We start from the raw sequence: 7,480 nt of genomic DNA, 5'->3' as shown, positions 1-7,480 counted from the left end.
TCTTGTTGATCTTGTTGCTTTTGTTGCTCTTGTTGTTCTCATTGTTTCCGTTGTTCTCGTTGCTCTCGTTGTTCTCGTTGTTCTTGTTGTTCTTTTTGTTCTTGTTGTTCTTGTTGTCCTTGTTGTTGTTGTTGCTGTTGTTGCTCTTGTTGTTCATGTTGTTGTTGTTCTGGTTGATGTTGTTGTTCTTGTTCTTGTTTTTCTTGTTGTTCTTGTTGGTCTTGTTGTTCTTGTTGTTCTTGTTGTTCTTGTTGTTCATGTTGTTCTTGTTGTTCTTGTTGTTCTTGTTGTTCATGTTGCTGTTGTTCTTGTTGATCTTGTTGTACTTGTTCTTGTTGATCTTGTTGTTGTTCTTGTTGTTCTTGTTGCTCTTGTTGTTCTTGTTGTTCTTGTTGTTCTCGTTGTTCTTGTTGTTCTTGTTGCTCTCGTCGTTGTTGTTCCCGTTGTTCTTGTTCTTGTTGTTCTTGTTGTTCTTGTTGTTGTTGTTCCCGTTGTTCTTGTTGTTGTTGTTCTTGTTGTCGTTGTTGTTGTTGTTGTTGTTCTTGTTGTTCTTGTTGTTCTTGTTGTTCTTGTTTGTTCTTCTTGTTCTTGTTGTTCTTGTTGTTCTTGTTTGTTCTTCTTGTTCTTGTTGTTCTTGTTGTTCTTGTTGTTCTTGTTGTTCTCTTTGTTCTTCTTGTTGTTCTTGTTGTTCTTGTTGTTCTTGTTGTTCTTGTTGTTCTCTTTGTTCTTCTTGTTGTTCTTGTTGTTCTTGTTGTTCTTGTTGTTCTTGTTGTTCATGTTGCTGTTGTTCTTGTTGATCTTGTTGTACTTGTTCTTGTTGTTCTTGTTGATCTTGTTGTTGTTGTTCTTGTTGTTCTTGTTGTTCTTCTTCTTGTTGTTCTTGTTGTTCTTGTTGTTCTTCTTCTTGTTGTTCTTGTTGTTGTTTTGTTCTTGTTTTTGTTGTTCTTGTTGTTGTTATTGTTGTTGTTGTCCTTGTTGTCCTTGTTGTTCTTGTTGTTCTTGTTGTTCTTGTTGTTCTTGTTGTTCTTGTTGTTCTTCTTGTTCTTGTTGCTCTTGTTGCTCTTGTTGTTCTTGTTGTTCTTCTTGTTCTTGTTATTCTTTTTGTCCTTGTTGTTCTTGCTGTTGTTGTTCCCGTTGTTCTTGCTCTTGTTGTTCTTGCTGTTGTTGTTGTTGTTGTTGTTGTTGTTCTTGTTGTTCATGCTGTTGTGGTTCTGGTTGATGTTGTTGTTCTTGTTCTGGTTGTTCTGGTTGTTCTTGTTGTTCTTGTTGTTCTTGTTGTTCTTGCTGTTGTTGTTCCTGTTGTTCCTGTACTTGTTGTTGTTGTTGTTGTTGTTGTTGTTCTTGTCGTTCTTGTTGTTCTTGCTGTTCTTGTTGTTCTTGTTGCTGTTGTTGCTCTTGTTGTTCTTGTTGCTCTTGTTGTTCATGTTGTTCTTGTTGTTCTTGTTGTTCTTGTTGTTCTTGTTGTTCTTGTTGTTCTTGTTGTTCTTGTTGTTCTTGTTGTTCTTGTTGTTCTGGTTGTTCTTGTTGTTCTTGTTGTTCTTTTGTTCATGTTGCTGTTGTTCTTGTTGATCTTGTTGTACTTGTTCTTGTTGTTCTTGTTGATCTTGTTGTTGTTGTTCTTGTTGTTCTTGTTGTTGTTGTTGCTCCTGCTGTTCTTGTTGTTCTTGTTGTTCTTCTTGTTGTTGTTCTTGTTGTTGTTTTGTTCTTGTTTTTGTTGTTCTTGTTGTTGTTATTGTTGTTGTTGTCCTTGTTGTTCTTGTTGTTCTTGTTGCTCTTGTTGTTCTGGTTCTTGTTGAACTTGTTGTTGTTGTTCTTGTTGTTGTGGTTGTTGATGCTCTTGTTGTTCATGTTGTTGTTGTTCTTGCTGTTCTTCTTGTTCTTGTTGTTGTTGTTCTTGTTGTTCTTGTTCTTGTTGTTCTTGCTGTTGTTGTTGTTGTTGTTGTTGTTCTTGTTGTTCATGCTGTTGTGGTTCTGGTTGATGTTGTTGTTCTTGTTCTTGTTGTTCTGGTTGTTCTTGTTGCTCTTGTTGTTCTTGTTGTTCTTGTTGTTCTTGCTGTTGTTGTTCCTGTTGTTCCTGTACTTGTTGTTGTTCTTGTTCTTGTTGTTCTTGTTGTTCTTGTTGTACTTGTTGTTCTTGTCGTTCTTGTTGTTATTGTTGTTCTTGTTGATCTTGTTGTTCTTGTTGTTCTTGTTGCTCTTGTTGCTCTTGTTGCTCTTGTTGCTCTTGTTGCTCTTGTTGCTCTTGTTGCTCTTGTTGCTGTTGTTGTTCTTGTTGTTCTGGTTGTTGATGTTCTTGTTGTTCTGGTTGTTGATGTTCTTGTTGTTCATGTTGTTGTTGTTCTTGTTGTTCTTGTTGTTGTTCTCGTTGTTCTCGTTGTTCTCGTTGTTCTCGTTGTTCTTGTTGTTCTTTTTGTTCTTGTTGTTCTTGTTGTCCTTGTTGTTGTTGTTGCTGTTGTTGCTCTTGTTGTTCATGTTGTTGTTGTTCTGGTTGATGTTGTTGTTCTTGTTCTTGTTTTTCTTGTTGTTCTTGTTCTTGTTGTTCTTGTTGTTCTTGTTGTTCTTGTTTTCTTGTTGTTCTTGTTGTAGTTGTAGTTCTTGTTGTTCTTGTTGTTCTTCTTGTTTTTGTTGTTCTTGTTGTTCTTGTTGCTCTTGTTGTTCATGTTGTTCTTGTTGCTCTTGTTGTTCATGTTGTTCTTGTTATTCCTGTTGTTCCTGTTGTTCTTGTTGTTCTTGTTGTTCTTGTCGTTCTTGTTCTTGTTGTACTTGTTGTTGTTGTTCTTGTTGTTCTGGTTGTTGATGCTCTTGTTGTTCATGTTGTTGTTGTTCTTGTTGTTCTTGTTGTTGTTGTTCTTGTTGCTCTTGTTGTTGTTGTTCATGTAGTTCTTCTTGTTGTAGTTCTTGCTGTTCTTGTTCTTGTTGTTCTTGCTGTTCTTGTTCTTGTTGTTCTTGTTGTTCTTGTCGTTCTTGTTGTTCTTGCTGTTCATGTTCTTGTTGTTCTTGTCGTTCTTGTTGTTCTTGCTGTTCATGTTGTTCTTGTTGTTCTTGTTGTTCTTGTTTTCTTGTTGTTCTTGTTGTTGTTGCTGTCCTTGTTGTTCTTGTTGTTCTTTTTGTTCTTGTTGTTCTTGTTGTTCTTGTTTTTCTTGTTGTTGTTGTTGTCCTTGTTGTTCTTGTTGTTCTTGTTGTTCTTGTTGTTCTCGATGTTCTCGTTGTTCTTGTTGTTCTTTTTGTTCTTGTTGTCCTTGTTGTCCTTGTTGCTGTTGTTGCTGTTGTTGCTCTTGTTGTTCATGTTGTTGTTGTTCTGGTTGATGTTGTTGTTCTTGTTCTTGTTTTTCTTGTTGTTCTTGTTGTTGTTGTTGTTCTTGTTGTTCCTGTTGTTGTTGTTGTTCTTGTCGTTCTTGTTGTTGTTGTTCATGTAGTTCTTCTTGTTGTTGTTCTTGCTGTTCTTGTTCTTGTTGTTCTTGTTGTTCTTGTTGTTCTTGTTGTTCTTGTTGTTCTTGTTGTTCTTGTTGTTCTTGTTGTTCTTGCTGTTCATGTTGCTGTTGTTCTTGTTGATCTTGTTGTACTTGTTCTTGTTGTTCTTGTTGTTCTTGTTGTTGTTGTTCTTGTTGTTGTTGTTGTTGCTCCTGCTGTTCTTGTTGTTCTTGTTGTTCTTCTTGTTGTTTTGTTCTTGTTTTTGTTGTTCTTGTTGTTGTTATTGTTGTTGTTGTCCTTGTTGTTCTTGTTGTTCTTGTTGTTCTTGTTGTTCTTGTTGTTGTTGTTCTTGTTGTTGTTGTTCTTGTTGTTGTTGTTCTTGTTGTTCTTGTTGTTGTTGTTCTTGTTGCTGTTGTTGTTGCTCTTGCTGTTCTTGTTGTTCTTCTTGTTGTTGTTCTTGTTGTTGTTGTTGTTGTTGTTTTTGTTGTTCTTGTTGTTGTTGTTGTTCTTGTTGTTCCTGTTGTTGTTGTTGTTCTTGTTGCTCTTGTTGTTGTTGTTCATGTAGTTCTTCTTGTTGTTGTTCTTGCTGTTCTTGTTCTTGTTGTTCTTGTTGTTCTTGTTGTTCTTGTCGTTCTTGTTGTTCTTGCTGTTCATGTTGTTCTTGTTGTTCTTGTCGTTCTTGTTGTTCTTGCTGTTCATGTTGTTCTTGTTGTTCTTGTTGTTCTTGTTGTTCTTGTTGTTGTTGTTCTTGTTGTTCTTGTTGTTCTTGTTGTTGTTGTAGCTCCTGCTGTTCTTGTTGTTCTTGTTGTTCTTCTTGTTGTTGTTCTTGTTGTTGTTTTGTTCTTGTTTTTGTTGTTCTTGTTGTTGTTATTGTTGTTGTTGTCCTTGTTGTTCTTGTTGTTCTTGTTGCTCTTGTTGTTCTGGTTCTTGTTGAACTTGTTGTTGTTGTTCTTGTTGTTGTGGTTGTTGATGCTCTTGTTGTTCATGTTGTTGTTGTTCTTGTTGTTCTTCTTGTTCTTGTTGTTGTTGTTCTTGTTGTTCTTGTTCTTGTTGTTCTTGCTGTTGTTGTTGTTGTTGTTGTTGTTCTTGTTGTTCATGCTGTTGTGGTTCTGGTTGATGTTGTTGTTCTTGTTCTTGTTGTTCTGGTTGTTCTTGTTGCTCTTGTTGTTCTTGTTGTTCTTGTTGTTCTTGCTGTTGTTGTTCCTGTTGTTCCTGTACTTGTTGTTGTTCTTGTTCTTGTTGTTCTTGTTGTTCTTGTTGTACTTGTTGTTCTTGTCGTTCTTGTTGTTATTGTTGTTCTTGTTGATCTTGTTGTTCTTGTTGTTCTTGTTGCTCTTGTTGCTCTTGTTGCTCTTGTTGCTCTTGTTGCTCTTGTTGCTCTTGTTGCTCTTGTTGCTGTTGTTGTTCTTGTTGTTCTGGTTGTTGATGTTCTTGTTGTTCTGGTTGTTGATGTTCTTGTTGTTCATGTTGTTGTTGTTCTTGTTGTTCTTGTTGTTGTTCTCGTTGTTCTCGTTGTTCTCGTTGTTCTCGTTGTTCTTGTTGTTCTTTTTGTTCTTGTTGTTCTTGTTGTCCTTGTTGTTGTTGTTGCTGTTGTTGCTCTTGTTGTTCATGTTGTTGTTGTTCTGGTTGATGTTGTTGTTCTTGTTCTTGTTTTTCTTGTTGTTCTTGTTCTTGTTGTTCTTGTTGTTCTTGTTGTTCTTGTTTTCTTGTTGTTCTTGTTGTAGTTGTAGTTCTTGTTGTTCTTGTTGTTCTTCTTGTTTTTGTTGTTCTTGTTGTTCTTGTTGCTCTTGTTGTTCATGTTGTTCTTGTTGCTCTTGTTGTTCATGTTGTTCTTGTTATTCCTGTTGTTCCTGTTGTTCTTGTTGTTCTTGTTGTTCTTGTCGTTCTTGTTCTTGTTGTACTTGTTGTTGTTGTTCTTGTTGTTCTGGTTGTTGATGCTCTTGTTGTTCATGTTGTTGTTGTTCTTGTTGTTCTTGTTGTTGTTGTTCTTGTTGCTCTTGTTGTTGTTGTTCATGTAGTTCTTCTTGTTGTAGTTCTTGCTGTTCTTGTTCTTGTTGTTCTTGCTGTTCTTGTTCTTGTTGTTCTTGTTGTTCTTGTCGTTCTTGTTGTTCTTGCTGTTCATGTTCTTGTTGTTCTTGTCGTTCTTGTTGTTCTTGCTGTTCATGTTGTTCTTGTTGTTCTTGTTGTTCTTGTTTTCTTGTTGTTCTTGTTGTTGTTGCTGTCCTTGTTGTTCTTGTTGTTCTTTTTGTTCTTGTTGTTCTTGTTGTTCTTGTTTTTCTTGTTGTTGTTGTTGTCCTTGTTGTTCTTGTTGTTCTTGTTGTTCTTGTTGTTCTCGATGTTCTCGTTGTTCTTGTTGTTCTTTTTGTTCTTGTTGTCCTTGTTGTCCTTGTTGCTGTTGTTGCTGTTGTTGCTCTTGTTGTTCATGTTGTTGTTGTTCTGGTTGATGTTGTTGTTCTTGTTCTTGTTTTTCTTGTTGTTCTTGTTGTTGTTGTTGTTCTTGTTGTTCCTGTTGTTGTTGTTGTTCTTGTCGTTCTTGTTGTTGTTGTTCATGTAGTTCTTCTTGTTGTTGTTCTTGCTGTTCTTGTTCTTGTTGATCTTGTTGTTCTTGTTGTTCTTGTTGTTCTTGTTGTTCTTGTTGTTCTTGCTGTTCATGTTGCTGTTGTTCTTGTTGATCTTGTTGTACTTGTTCTTGTTGTTCTTGTTGTTCTTGTTGTTGTTGTTCTTGTTGTTGTTGTTGTTGCTCCTGCTGTTCTTGTTGTTCTTGTTGTTCTTCTTGTTGTTTTGTTCTTGTTTTTGTTGTTCTTGTTGTTGTTATTGTTGTTGTTGTCCTTGTTGTTCTTGTTGTTCTTGTTGTTCTTGTTGTTCTTGTTGTTGTTGTTCTTGTTGTTGTTGTTCTTGTTGTTGTTGTTCTTGTTGTTCTTGTTGTTGTTGTTCTTGTTGCTGTTGTTGTTGCTCTTGCTGTTCTTGTTGTTCTTCTTGTTGTTGTTCTTGTTGTTGTTGTTGTTGTTGTTTTTGTTGTTCTTGTTGTTGTTGTTGTTCTTGTTGTTCCTGTTGTTGTTGTTGTTCTTGTTGCTCTTGTTGTTGTTGTTCATGTAGTTCTTCTTGTTGTTGTTCTTGCTGTTCTTGTTCTTGTTGTTCTTGTTGTTCTTGTTGTTCTTGTCGTTCTTGTTGTTCTTGCTGTTCATGTTGTTCTTGTTGTTCTTGTCGTTCTTGTTGTTCTTGCTGTTCATGTTGTTCTTGTTGTTCTTGTTGTTCTTGTTGTTCTTGTTGTTGTTGTTCTTGTTGTTCTTGTTGTTCTTGTTGTTGTTGTAGCTCCTGCTGTTCTTGTTGTTCTTGTTGTTCTTCTTGTTGTTGTTCTTGTTGTTGTTTTGTTCTTGTTTTTGTTGTTCTTGTTGTTGTTATTGTTGTTGTTGTCCTTGTTGTTCTTGTTGTTCTTGTTGTTCTTGTTGTTCTTGTTGTTCTTCTTGTTGTTGTTCCTGTTGTTGTTCTTGTTGTCGTAGTTCTTGTTGTTGTTGTTCTTGTTGTTCTTGTTGTTGTTGTTCTTGTTGTTCTTGTTGTTGTTGTTCTTGTTGTTGTTGTTGTTGCTCTTGCTGTTCTTGTTGTTCTTGTTGTTCTTCTTGTTGTTGTTCTTGTTGTTGTTGTTGTTGTTGTTTTTGTTGTTCTTGTTGTTGTTGCTGTTCTTGTTGTTCCTGTTGTTGTTGTTCTTGTTGTTCTTGTTGTTGTTGTTCATGTAGTTCTTCTTGTTGTTGTTCTTGCTGTTCTTGTTGTTGTTGTTCATGTAGTTCTTCTTGTTGTTGTTCTTGCTGTTCTTGTTCTTGTTGTTCTTGTTGTTCTTGTTGTTCTTGTTGTTCTTGCTGTTCATGTTGCTGTTGTTCTTGTTGATCTTGTTGTACTTGTTCTTGTTGTTCTTGTTGTTGTTGTTCTTGTTGTTGTTGTTGCTCCTGCTGTTCTTGTTGTTCTGGTTTTCTTCTTGTTGTTTTGTTCTTGTTTTTGTTGTTCTTGTTGTTGTTCTTGTTGTTGTTGTCCTTGTTGTTCTTGTTGTTCTTGTTGTTCTTGTTGTTGTTGTTCT

Source organism: Megalopta genalis, unplaced genomic scaffold (genome assembly GCF_051020955.1).
Source record: "Megalopta genalis isolate 19385.01 unplaced genomic scaffold, iyMegGena1_principal scaffold0029, whole genome shotgun sequence".
Lineage (NCBI taxonomy): Eukaryota > Metazoa > Arthropoda > Insecta > Hymenoptera > Halictidae > Megalopta > Megalopta genalis.
The sequence above is the reverse complement of the archived record's forward strand: the minus strand, read 5'-3'. Positions refer to the sequence as shown.